This window comes from Notolabrus celidotus, chromosome 10, assembly GCF_009762535.1.
Source record: "Notolabrus celidotus isolate fNotCel1 chromosome 10, fNotCel1.pri, whole genome shotgun sequence".
Taxonomy (NCBI): domain Eukaryota; kingdom Metazoa; phylum Chordata; class Actinopteri; order Labriformes; family Labridae; genus Notolabrus; species Notolabrus celidotus.
This window is the reverse complement of record NC_048281.1, coordinates 5,605,533-5,620,027: the sequence shown is the minus strand read 5'-3', so window position 1 is coordinate 5,620,027 and position 14,495 is coordinate 5,605,533. Positions and strand designations below refer to the sequence as shown.

Here is a 14,495-nt window from a genome sequence, read left to right as displayed (position 1 = left end):
CTAAATGTGTCTGATGTATCACCAAACTGGATTAAATCAAGCTTTTTACGGTTATAACAGCAACAACGTCAAATAGTAAACAGACGTCCCCCGGTTGTGTCTTAACGAACACCGGGGGTAAAAATCCTCAATTAAGATGACACAGATGCATGGAGGTGAGGAGAGCTGGTTCATAAAGCACACCTGCTGCAGGTAGAGACCAAGCTAACACTGAGCCCCTCAGATAATAACTCAGCCTGTCACAGGAAGTCATCACTTTATCTTTAAAGAAGCACAGCGGGGGAAACATGGATTCTTAATGTCCGACGATCCGCCACTAATGTTTTCGTCTCGTCATCGTCTCGTCAACGAAATCAAAACATATTTTCGTCTTAGTTTTTATTATCATGGATGCAGTTTAGCACGTCTTAGTCTCGTTTTCGTCATGAAAAAATAGACGTTGACAAACATATTTCATCATCATTTTCGTTAACGAAATTAAAACTAATCTCAAGCTTGATGAAGTTGGATGGGGAGCGTCAGTGCACAGCTATTTTCAGCCACCACTGAGCTCTTTTGGACCTTCAATGCAGCATAATTTTTTCTGTACCCTTCCCCAGATCTGTGCCTCCATACAATGCTGTCTCGGAGGTCTACAGACAATTCCTTTGACTTCATGGCTTGGTTTGTGCTCTGACATGCACTGTCAACTGTGGGATCTTATATAGACAGGCGTGTGCCATTCCAAATCATGTCCAATCAATTGAATTTACCACAGGTGAACTCCAATGAAGTTGTAGAAACATTTCAAGGATGGTCAGAGGAAACAGGATGCACCTGAGCTCAATTTTGAGTTGCAAAGCAAAGGGTGTGAATACTTATTTGCATGTGACAGTTGAGTGTTTTATTTTTAATTAATTTGCAAAAATGTCTACAAAACATTTTTCATGTTGTCATTATGGAGTATTGTGTGTAGATGTAACATAGCAAAATGTAGAAAAAGTGTAGGCGTGTGAATACTTTCTGTACCCACTGTATATAGCAGAAATTATGGTAGGATAAGAGTGATGCTTGAAGTACGACAACACTTTTGACAGTGTGAATCACACCTCCTCAGATGTCGAGAACACCACAAATCTGCGTTACAGAAAATAGTCTGACTTGTTTTAATCAAGCTGGTACCACTGAATCACACACACAACCAAAGCCACTGCCAATAGACTTTTACGTCACATTATAAAAGGAAACGTATATAAATAATTGTGCATAACACTAAGTAGCAAGTTAACCTCAATGTGCAGACCTTCACAAAGAATCAAGAGTGCAGGAAATATTATGCGGTACATGGCAACTGTCCATATCTTGGCAAGTTGTAGAAATACTGTAGTTCAATCAGGAGAGACACTTAGTGAAGTAAAGATGATATTTATTTCACAAAGCTCAGGTGATATTGAATTAATGATGTTGCACAAGATGCCAAAATACATTCAGGATTTATTGTCAGAGTTTCTTCGGCGATTGAACTCTACGGGGAGATAGGGTGATCGAAGAGTGTCTGCTCTGAGAGGCAGCAAAACCTGTCCCCCCCCATGGAGTTCAGACACTGGTGGTGGAGGTGGTGCTGATGAAGATGCCTGAGGTTGATTACATTGAAGGAGCTGATCAAATCAGTGAAGACTTGGTAGTGATGATGAGAAGGTTGATGAAGTCGTTTAAAGGCTGATTATGCTGAAGGACTGCAAAGACTGGTAACAGACGGTGATATTAAGATCAATGTCGTCGATGGTTGATGAAGTTGCCTAATCTGGGCGGTGATGAAGTTGCTTAATCTGGGCGGTGATGAGGAGGTGGAGGGTTGCACGCATCAAATACATGAATGAATGAACTGAAGGGGGAGAGCCATATTTAAAATGGGCAGCAGTAAAATGATTGGCTAACTTTTAGGGTGTGTTGAACTGCTATTGGATAAACTATTCCAGGTGATAGGCTGATGAACACGTGTGAGTGTGCATGTGTAGAGGAGTGAGCACAATGTATGAAGTGAAATTAACTGATAAGTAACATGCAGGGAATAGTCTTCCTGTCTGAACTTGAGCTAGAGCTTTTGTGTGCGGGGAGTCAAATGATTCATTAAATGACCAGACAATAACAAGCAGGTGTTGCGCTTTATTATGCTACCTGTAGATCTGCTGCATAAAAGCTGTAAACTTGTGCTGTGTTTAATTTAAGAACACCTGTGATTATCGGCTTGAGGCTTCGTGCTAATCACAGCCTGAATGTGACAATGTGTGAGCAGATAGCTGGCTTCCTGCTAAGTATAATACCTTGTATGTACTTTAATTTTACAAACATGATCAGATTTAAAGTAGTACTTGGATTAATATACTGGAGGACAACTTTCTCTTTGCTTTCTATAGGCTGGTATATTGTCAGAGCTAGTCTCACAGAATCTATCAAATGTGTGGCTCACTGAGGTAAAGTCAAACCTTGACACTGCTGCTGCTACCTACACCGTCCTTTTTTTTCCTCCTGGAAATGTTTGTATAAGTGAAAGTACAATCTGCAGAAGGATTTCATCTTTGCTATTATCCAGAATGCAACTACAGACAGACACCATCTGTTTCTCAAAATGTATGCCAAGCTTGGAATGCAGTCAAAAAGCATCCTTGAGATGAAAAACATGATCTTCATGTTGCATCTGCAGTGGCAAACACAGCCCATCATTCATACAGACTATCTCTGGATGACCACTTGCACTGTCACACTCAGCTTGGGCGTCAAGACCGTCCCTAGCTGTCTCCCCTTCCTTTTCTCCCATCTGCTCTTTCTGTTGTTTATCTTGCATGAGTTGTGTTGATAGCATTTATGGGAGCTGGCAGTTTGTGGTTGTGGCTTGCCGCCTCGCCTAATGGCCTACTACTGTATGATTGATGGATAGTTGGAGGAAAAGCTGAACATGTCTGGCGTTTTCTCTCCCTCTCCATCCCTCTTTATGTTCCCCTTTTTATAACATCCAGTGAACCTTGAACAAGGTAACGTTTGGATTAAAAACATGCAATTCTCAATCACAATTTACTCTCTAGAATAATATGTGCAATCCGCTGGACCTTGCGGCCACAAGGGCAGGGATCAGGGTTCCAGGTTTTGCAATACACAATGCTTGGACATTATGCATGGATCAGAAAAGCCCTCATTGTGCAGACCTGCTGCATAATATGGGTCATATTATGACCACTAGAAAAGAATACCAGGGTTGCAAGCACCCTTCACATGTCTTCTGCTCTTCATATTTTTCTCTCTCAGGCTGAGGTCGGACAAATCGGACTTGACAAGTGCTTTTGAGACTAAACAACCACTCTCGAGGAAATGCTTGTCATGCTGTGGTGAAGCTGTGCACACAAGACCACGAGAGAGAGAGAGAGAGAGAGAGAGAGAGAGAGAGAGTGCCTTTTAACATTCTACAACATACTTCAATCTGTACAAAGCAATTCAATGTTGGACTAATTACAAAGATACCATAGGATTGTGCTGCGGTCAATTAGTGAAGAATAGAAACGAATGCTTGTACACTGAATTACTGCTTTGTCATTGTGAGAACAACACTGAATGTCTACTCGCTGTCTTTTCATAGTGTATTCATGCACTGTAAATGAAGAATGACTGGTCTTTGTCATGCTGCAGGTGTCACGCAGCTATTTATCTAGAAAATGTATCTTCTTTATGATACCAATTTCAAAGTTCTTTTTCAGGGTATCACTATGGCCAATGTCGACCCATATACACAAACATAACAGTTTATTACAGACAACACCACTCAAGAACCTGAGCCAAAGCATCATATATTCATCTGTATGCTCTAGCACTAATGTGATAGGGAGAAACTTTTCTTGTATATCCATGTCGACAGTACAAACAAGCATTACCAAAGTGTAGCTGGCATGACTCTCTCAGACTGAATTAAGGCTGCTGCCATTTAATGCCGAGGAGGCGTGGGGTTGGGTAGATACTTAACATATTTATTGCCCAAATGTATTTATTGCACATTCCGTATTCTATTATTTATTGAATATATTTGAAGAGTTAATTTGCAAAAAAGATAACTCACTTTTAAAAAATTAAAAAGATGTTTCAAAAAACATACTTTTTCTATTACTAGCTTTAGGTATTATCAATCAATTGAATTTGGGTGGCTTCTACTAAGTCAAAATGACATTACTAATTTGCGGTATCTTAAAAATGTAACTATTAAAAATATATATTAAAAGGAAATATGTTTTTTGAAAATGTATAAAAACTGAGACATGTTTTGCAAATGAACTCTTCATTTGTATTTATTTGTTGTTTTTTTTTATTTATTTATCAATTTTAATTCTTTCTAAAAGGCTCTGCCTTTTAATTGAAAAGAAGTCCATTTTCATTCTAGTGCACTAGTTTGTATTGTTCTATTTTAACATCATATATCAAATATTCCATGTATTTGTAATCTATGACTGATACATTTGTTATTATATCATTGCTCATCATATTTAAGTTACTCAAAAAAAAAACTATGGAAAGTGTGTGTACATTTTATAGTAATTTTGGTAAAAAGTTAAAAAATACTAATAAGTATAGTAAAAAGGTCAGCAATGTTGTAGCTACCATGATGCCATGAGGTTCTATAATTTGAGTCTAGAGTGTTTTACAAAAGGAATGAGTTTTTTAATAAGTAATAAAAACCTTTGTAAATTTAATTGGTAAGTTGTATCATTTTCTAAATATTACGCATTTTATTCCATTGGCAGTTCTTCTCAGAGATCAAGATAAGTTAAAGGCATAGTTCTGAAGTTTAAGTAGGATTGTATACAGGTCTTGTCAATACTAAGTGCATCACTCACAAGAGACCCTAGTCTGCTCAGCCCATCAGCACTGAAGATAGACTTTCAATTTTCACCACTTAATTTAGGTAACTTAGCTTTTGTCCAACCCACACACTAATGTCAGTGTAAATGTACTCTGTTAAGAATTTATTCTGCACTTTCCTTCACTATTAGACAGCCTCTGATTCAGTATTATTTGCAGGCACAATGCATACATGTTCTTCCAGCTAAAGCGCATTGATCACCTGTTCGGGTCAAACAAGAACAAACATACAACCAAACAACAAAAATGTGTGATTATTGGAGTGATGATGGCATGCCATTTACTGTAGATCCAAGGGGGTATCTTATGGACTAGAGTACAGGGGGGGGAGAGCCTATGGCTGCATCATTATGCCAAATCTTCGAGAACATGAGAATTATGTGCAAAGATGATGAGGAGTTGCACATGGAAATTAAACAGCCATGCACACATCTCGTCTTTGCAGCGTGCAACATTTCTATGCGTGAGAGCAAATTTGCAGCTTTCCTTTGAGTGCATGCAGAAACAGATTTAGCGCAACATTGTTTTCCTTGTCCTAAGTACTCCCCTGCTCACGAGTAGTTTTTAAATTTGGTCAACGAGTAGACTGACGCAGTCACTATGGTATCCTTTAATACAACTGGCTACAGTAACACTGTCCTCCTCTTTAATGGTTGGACCCACTGATGAAGTCACTCCAACGTTCCTTGCTGCCCACTACAGTGACCACACCTCCATTTGGGTGAAAACGAGAGCTGTAAAGGTACTATCAATAGATACAAAAACATGAGTACCACCACTACTAATGTTGAGTTTCATATTATTCTATGGTAAATGAAAATAGTACATTCTTCCTCAAAGGACAATGGATGGTAAAGAACAAAAGCTGTGGGCTAAAAGCAGATACTATAAATGTGGTAAACTTTTGTAATGGAGTTGTATCCCTGCAGGCTGCCGCTCCTAGCGATCGCTGTGTTTAACAGCAGGAGATGCACACTGTGTCTGCTACTGGATTCTGTACAGAGGCACTACAGTATTAATGGTGATTTCCTCGTCACACCTCATTTATATTTCTCATTTATGTGAGTATTTATTATTTTATTACATAATGACACAACCCATGACCCATAAAAAAAGATCTCCATGTGATAGGGATATGTTTATTCCGAGTGATAAAATAAGTAAATGGTGATAGATAACAATATTAATTTGGTCAATGGCAATGGTCAAAAAGTAACATGATAATGAATACTTATTAGTTATGTCATCAAATTACACATATTCCCAGATCTTGGTTAGATGTTATCCAAGATAAGATAGTGCTGTGTACTGTGTTTGCTGCTGTGGATGTGCAAGACCCCAGCAGCAACAACTACTTCTATCTGTCTCTTCACAATCATCTCTCTCTTAATTGCCTCTGTCCCTCTTTTCAACCCCCAAGTCAGTCCAGGCAGAAGACGGTCTAACCTGAGTCTGGTTCTGCTCAAGGTTTCTGACTGTTTAAAGGAAGTTTTTCTTCACCACTGTAACTTGCTAAATTCTGCAATGTGCTTTACTCATGTTGGATTAAGATGAGATAAGACTGAGTCTTACCCTGTCTTACTGGTAGGTCTTCTTGAGATAACGTTTGTTGTGCTTTGGCACTATTCTAATAAAGATTGATTGATTGATTTGAAATAAACTTACACCAAAATTTACAATGTGACTACCGTTGGCTTAGCAAACGATAAAAATGATGAAAGTTTTATCAATATTGAATCATTGTTTGCGTGGGTCTTTATTAAAATTAGCCAACTTATATGGTAAAAAGGACCCTGTCTGCAGCAGTGTACACACTGTTAATAAAAAATGTTGTTTTTTGCGGCAGCTGTGGTTGCCAGAATTTTGCCGTTATAAATACAGTACAACTTTTTCTCCTTTTATGTTAAAGGGAAATTAGTACTGTTGGTTTTTCAGTAAATGTTGGAGTGTGAGTCTATATTTTACCATAAAAATACAGGTTTCTACCATAGAAATAAGCAATGTTTTGCTATATAAATAACATGGAAATACCCTACACTTAACAAAAATACCCTGTTGTTTTTATGGTAAAATACCGGCAGCTGTGGTTGCCAGAATTTCACCATAATAAATACGGTATAACTGTTTCTCCTTTTACGGTAAAAGGAAATGAGTGCTGTTGATTTCACAGTAAAAGGTTGGAGTTTAGCAAGTTAGTTTACTTTATAGCCTCTAACACACAACTACTCATCTGCCTGTAAGAGTAATAAAAATCATCACACCAAGTACAATGCAATATGAAGTTTAACTGATGTATGCAGAAGAAAAGTTCTGATTCTACCAAACTTTCTATTCAAGCATCCAAGCCCACTCTTGCAATCATCAACTGCAGCAAAGAGAGACAAACATGCTCTCCTGTTGAGTCTCTGCAGCCTGAGCTAGATTATCTTCTTTTCATCATTGAGCCCCCACTGTTACCAGACTGCTTTACAACTGAGATCCATTATAAAAGACTCGCAACCAGTTCAGAGGTAGTGGACTTCACGACCCTCACTCTGTTCAAGAAGAACACTTGGATGAGACGGTAAACATAAACAACACAGGGGTCAGCCCGAGGATGTGAAAGCATTATTCTCAACATTTCTTTGGCAGGGGAAGTTGTTGGTCTACATTCACTCCAGAGACTTTAAAGCTGATGACTCACCACGCTGCTGCAAGGAAATAAACAGAAGAAGAAAAGACATATCATCTGCTTCCAGGAAATGCTTTTTGCTTTTTAAAATGACTTTGTTCAGTAACATTTAATTGATTCACATAACTGTCGATGACTATCAATTAATTGACTAAACTTTTCAGCATTAGCAAAATTAGCTGAATTCTGCACTAACATTCCTTCTGTCTCAGTTAAAATACTATTATGTGGCGGGCTAATTCAGAGCAGACTTTCTAAATTAGTCTGAACTTAATTCCATCGCGATACAACTCAACATAGTTCAGACTTGTTTTTGTGTGTGTTACGGAAGAGATAAAATGAGCGAGTTTTGGAGTCCTACTGATGGATTTTTACTTTATGAGAAAATGAATGGACTTTTGGTGTGAAAACAGCAAAAATGCATGAAAAAATCTAATCAGTTTAGCAAAATTGTTCAGTTAACACAACCAGTGGATGTGCAAAAAAATGTTTTCAACAGTTCTGGATGCAGATGTTATTCACATGTGCACAAAGATAGACTGCAGGTTTACTCTTTTTCCTGAATAACATTGCAACAACACCATGCTCTTAGTGTCAAGTTATCTCATTTCCATGCAGTGTCCCACTCCCAACTTGAAAGGACAGACAATCTGACCAAAGGTGACCGGACTCCACTCAAAATAGCACAACATGTTTCTTATTTTTCTCCTTTGATTTGATTTATTTAATCTCAGAGTTTTTATGAGGCCGTCTGCACTATTCAGGTGAAAAACCTTAAAATAAAAGGAGAAAATACAAAAGAAATACCTGCATCAAATTATATGTAAATGCAACATAAGCACAGAGCTAAAACCACAAAGCAACGTCCAACTCAATTTAAATTAAACTGCCTATCATTGCTTTGTACCACAGTGAATTAATAAACCAATTCAACCATCAGGAAATAGATGAAAATACAAAGCTAATTAAATGTTTATATCTTATTATATCACATGAAAATGGGAATTTATTGATTAATTAATCGTGTATTATGTGTACTTTAAACATTCCTTGTATTTATAATCTTTTAATACAACATTTAACCAAACACCAGTCATGACGAACAACAAACATTTCAACAGGCGCGCAGAGCGCAGGGAAAGCACGTGCCCGAGCCGGCACCGCCGCAGAAGCAATCATCAGCTGACAAACAGAAAACAGTTCAAAACCAGTTCAAAACCAGCTCCTACCGGCTCCTACCGGCTGCCTGCTCGGTTTCTTTCAGATTGTCCTCTGGACCACCGGTCCACTCCGTACAGCAGTCTGTTTTAAGTGCAGCGTTTTGGCCCGCTGCTATCCAGTGCGCGCTCTGATTGACCTGCACCAGGTGCGCCTGATGAGACAGATCACTTCCGGGTACACGCTGTCAACAGCTGATTCCTCGTTGTTTATTTATCAACTTATATTAAATATTAACCGATTTATTCATGATTTAGTTTATTTATCTAGTACTTATTGTAATATTTTATTTGTCTATTTATCTATTTGTTAATTTATTTCCTCTGCATAGCAGCATACCTTTAGTTTTACTGAATAGATACTTATTCTCATAAACGTACCAATGACAAAGTTATTGATTCTATTTATAGTTATGTGAATATAATAAAGTCTTGTTAACTACTTTTTCTACTGTTATTTATTTTATTTTAACAGTTTGACTTGACACTTAGTTATGCACTTTACAACACAACACAAGCTTTTGACTACATATGTGTATGTGTGTTTTCCTCAACTGGTGATAAATTAATGGGCTGAACCAGCAGGAGCCAAAGTTCAGAGGCAGGCTAGTGAGGCAAAAGCCATGTAAAGAAATAAACAGCTGCAGAGATCATGACAAAGGTAAAGAAAACAGGAAAGCTGTGTGAAAAACAAACAGTTAGTCAAGCTTATCAAGGGTGGACTGCATTTAATACATATTTAATCAAGAAACTTACTGGATTTGATAAGTTAGAGAAAAACAGACCCATTTCTGTTGGTCACTCATCATCTTTCTCTGCCTGATTTTTGTTGGTCAAAGGGACGTTTGGTTGTATTGAAGTCGGGTTGTATGTTGTACTTGCTAGGTATGCGTCCTGCATCTCTGCCGTATTCACATCTAAAAGGACACAGTTCACTCACAAATTGTGCATTCACGGATGCACCTCATAATGCAGGCAAATCCTGCACAAATGTACAAACAGGTAAATGTCTAAGTGATTTGAATATCAAATGTTTGCATGGTTGTGTTTTGGACAGACAGCCTTAGAGGCCACATCAGTGTGTATGACTTGCACTCCAACACTCTATCCTTCTCCCCAATATATATTTGGGCAGGTGTGCAGACGTAGTATTGTCTAACGTTAATTACTTTAGGTTGAACAAACAGATTTATATGCTAGTCAAATCACCAGTCATGGTTCCTCTACATCCTCTACTTGTTTGTGCACAGGAAACCATGGCGACTGAATCAGAGCATGTCATGTTGGATTTGGTGCTCAAAATTTGAGCAGCAGTTTATCATCACTGCAAAGAAGAAAAGAGAGGAGACATCTGGGGAGATAGACGAAACAGCCACTTAAAAAGTGTAGGCTGAGGATCAGGGGCATACCCATGCAATGCAGGAAATGTTATGATACACAGAGGACCAATCACAGGGCTCGCAGTCTGTGCTGTTTCGACCTGTAGTTAAATTATTGTTGAAATGCACATCAAGCCACATAGAGAGCTACATAAACTTTAGGTGCATGCTATGGCGTAGATTCCATACCGAAGTATGAATCAGGCTTTACTTTGCTGTTGGTAAGCAACTTGGTCTTGGCACAATTTTCAGACGCAACACATGCACTGATGAGCTATGCCGGGAAAGACCTTACCTGTGTGTACAGTATTTTACCAAGTTGGCACGTATTTCACTGAGAGACCAAACTGCTGATCATTTCTGTAGTGCCAACTTTCTTCTTTGCCACTTCTGCAGGATGTGATGTGTCCGACTCCTGCTTTCGACAACAGGTTTACATGCACGTGGTCCAAAAATTAAAGGGATGCCGGCAGCTAACAAACAAAAGCCTTCCAGCGCACAGGCTCAGTTGCCAATTTGCTCCCATCAGCTGCGCTCAACAGCAGTACCAGTTAAATATAGCCGGGCAAATAAAGGCACAGATGTTCTGACCAGCCACACAAACAAAGAAAGAAATTTAAGTGAGAATATAAAATATAAACAAAAGAATTATGAGCTTAAGAAATGACTTATCCCCAATTTACACAGGATGCGTAGCGTTGCAGCCAATACGTCCCCATTGTAGTCAATGCTCTTGTGTACACAGGGCGCGGCGCCATGCGTCTTAACTCTGTCTTGGGAGCGGGCCTCTGCACCGCTCCGCCAGATATGAGTCTTTTTTCGACAGAGCCCGCGCCCGGCACGTGTCACTCTGCACAGAAAAGAACAACCTGGACAGGAAGTCAGGCACCTTGATCGCATGCAACATCCGCCAATTTCAAAATGAAACATCACATACAGACTCCCGACCGTTTAAAGATTGTTTAGATCAGAAATACTCATCGATTATGGATGTAAGCTACTAACAGCCACAGATCTGTGATCCATGTCGCATACAACAAGACTTTAAGATGATAACTGTGTCAGAAGGTAACAGGACAACAAAATAGAGCAGAATTATTCATATTAAACTCATCTAAACTTGCAAAAACAAAACTTTATAGTTATGCAGCATACTCAGTGATGATTAAAGCACAAAAGTAATGGAATACTATCCAAATGAACAGCAATTCAACCACAGAAAGGCTCTGTAACCTGTTGTTTGTATGTAGTTCGCAAGTCGTCGGACAGAGCGAACATGCTGTGCAGCCAAAACGCAATGCGTCACATCCTGTGTACATTAGAGTAAGTCTCTTATCTCCAAAAAAGTGAACCATTACTCTATGACTCTAACAGTTTCTGTTCTGTTGGGGCTTATGTTTTTTTCTGTGCTGTATAGCATGCAGAACCTACTGTTCAGCAATTGCAAAGTGGCATGTCTACCCACACTGGCTTTAACTTCCTGAAGAAGCAAGTGAAATCCTGAAGACGCAGTAATGTGAAATGACTGTGGTGAGGTTACTCAGGAGACCTCTTTTCTCCATTGTTCGCAGGTAGAGCTTACTCTGTTGGAGAAAACACAATCTCTGAAGGTTCAATAATACAGTGACACACTTGTTTTTATAATGTACCTGCTCCTAAATATGTGGTTAATATGAGGCAGCTAAACTTTTTGTGGAACCGACTCTGCAGGCGTTTAAGATGACACCTGCCGAGTCCTCTTCTCCGCTTGATGGTCTCCAGCTGTTACTGTGGCGGCTGGGGCGTGTGAGGAGGCGATGCTGCTGCCAAACACAAACACTGCCAGATATTCTACTGTTAACTGAGTTTCAACTGTGGATAAATCAGTGATTGTTTTAAAGGATGAGTCCCTCTCCCAAGTCAGCAGAGAGCTACAGCGCCTTTCAAACACCGGCAGGATAAAGACCGGAGTTCAAAATAAGGATACATATACTGAGACTGTCAGAAGGAGACAGAGATCTTCCCTCTGCAGTTAAGACAAAAACAAACAAATACAAGCATGAGAATAAACCATGCATCACATACTTTGTCTACAAAGTTTAAGTACAAATCTTACAGAGAATTAAAATGTTAAGGTTAATGTGAAGCTCTGCTGATAAACACATGCATAGTCTGTTTCTGAACTTTTATTTGAAATATTGACTTCATTACAGGGTTTGAAGGCATAAATCACTTTCTGGATGTTAGTAAGCAGTGTGGCGCAGAAATGATTTGTCAACTAAGTGATTCAGTCATCAAAATGAATGAACATTTTCAGTAGGTGATGAATTATTTAAGTTATTTTGTGAACAAAAATAACAAAGATTTACTGGTTCCAGCATCAGTGTATGATTTTTTTCATGTTTGTCTCTGTTTTGCATACATTTAAATGTAACATACTTGACTCTAAGAGTGCAATACACAATGAATAGGAGCAAATTTTCAGTCATGCTGCACAGCTTGTTGTAAGTCCACACCGTCAGGTTGGCACAGTTCACAGCAGAGCAGGTTCTTGTATTGATTTGAAGCAGACACTCACAGTTATGGAAAGTTCAATGACTCTTGTGTTAGCGCTGGTTCCTCCTCTATCCGGCTAATCTTTGCTGCATGAGCCCACATTTGCCGACAGAGCTGTCAATAGATCACCTTTTTAACATCACATATCTCATTAAAACTCAACTTTTTTTTCAAAAGAATAAACGCTTGCATAGAAATCAGCATGATTAGAGCTCACTGGAATGACAGATTGCATGCATTCTACAACCCTAATTCCATGAAAGTTGGGACGCTGTGCAAATTGTTACTCTAACAGAATACAAATATTTGCAAATCATATAGATCCTTTATTTAATTGAAATTTGTGCAAAGCCAAAATATCAAATACTTAAACTGCAAAATGTGATTGTTTTATGAAAAATAGAAGCAGTTTCTGGAGTTTTAAATGTTATCCCATTCAGGCCTGTCAAAACCAAAAGATTGGAGTCTCTTGTGTCGTTTTCTCGTTTCCTGAGGCACCAAATCTTTTCAATGGGTGACAAGTTGGGACTGCAGGCAGGCCAGTTTAGCACCTCTCTACAACAACTCTTCTACTCAAGGAATGCTGTTGTACAGACTGCAGTTTGGCCTTGTCTTGCTGCAAATGCAAGGTCATCCCTGAAAAAGGCGTTGGTGGCCAATGTAATGAGCAACTATTTTTATATAAAGCAAGAGAATTGTTCACTTTCACCATTTGATGTTTTTTTTCCACTGTTTTTAATTGAATAGAGGGCATGAATCAAGTTGCAAAATAAACAATCAAACAATGGGTTTTTATCAACATTTGAGCATCCCAAATTGGAGTTGTACATTTTCTAGTCCTAGTTTGAAGTTGTGTTTTTTTCATAATTAACAGTTACTGAAATTGAGTAATTAGTTGAAATTACTAGTTACTACTATTAGATTGAAAATGAATTTCAGACTGAGTTCTGGGTTATAAAAGTAATTAATTACCCTGGAAAGTAACTTAGCATTATTTATTTTTAATACTCTTATAAATGTGGCTTATACGTACACTAATGTACCCTGCTGTACCACTGGGACTCCACCAATGAGTTATGTGAATGCAAGCAGACTCAAAAGTTGATATGGAAAGCATGTCTTTAACAACATACCCTACAATCAGTCTGTTTAGTCCTTACTGGCCTACAGATTGTGGAGCAGGTGGTGATTTAAAATCAAGCATTAGTTGTTTGGATGGACTGGCTCCTCTTTAGTCTGCTGAGCTAACTTGAGTTGTACCTAAGTCCCCTGTGTTTGCAGCACAGGGCTCTCTGGCAACTAGCTTAGCGAGTTATTTGGTTGGGTGCTTCATGAGATTATGATTAATAGTTGTGGTGTTTTTAGGAAGAAGACTGCAACTTACCTCTATATTCTACGCTATTGAATTTGAAAAGTGCTAAAACATTGTAATAGTTACGACAAACAGTAGTGGAGTTACAGTAACATAACTAAGTTGCATACAATGCTGTATTTGACAGCAACAGTTTAAATGAGGATAAAAATCCAAATAATGTAAAATAAATCAGGAAATGAAACTCTGTAATTGAGAAAACTTCATTTCCTCCCTGAAGATTTTCTTGAGTTGATATATACAGTTGATGTTGTTAGTGCTGTTTACATTTAAATATTTTGATGGACTGTGAGCTTTTAAAAAAAGTAAGACTGCCTGAGGGTTTGTGAGGGACTGTCTCAAGATGCAATACAAATAGTTGCCTACCAATTGAAAACAAACCAGTTGTAGGAGATGACTTAGGTTAGTTTTAAAGTTGGAAGATATAAGACATGGACTTT

The 14,495-nt window shown here is 38.5% G+C and overlaps 1 protein-coding gene across 1 annotated transcript in view; it reads right to left on the bottom strand.

The window, feature by feature from the left end:
• Positions 1-8,884, bottom strand: part of lrp1bb (low density lipoprotein receptor-related protein 1Bb) — a 426,184-nt gene extending 417,300 nt beyond the window's left edge. The window contains exon 1 of the mRNA XM_034694098.1: positions 8,782-8,884. The gene's annotated coding sequence lies outside the window, so the exon portion shown is untranslated. The remainder of the gene's footprint in view (positions 1-8,781) is intronic.
• Between the last annotated feature and the right edge of the window lie 5,611 nt (positions 8,885-14,495).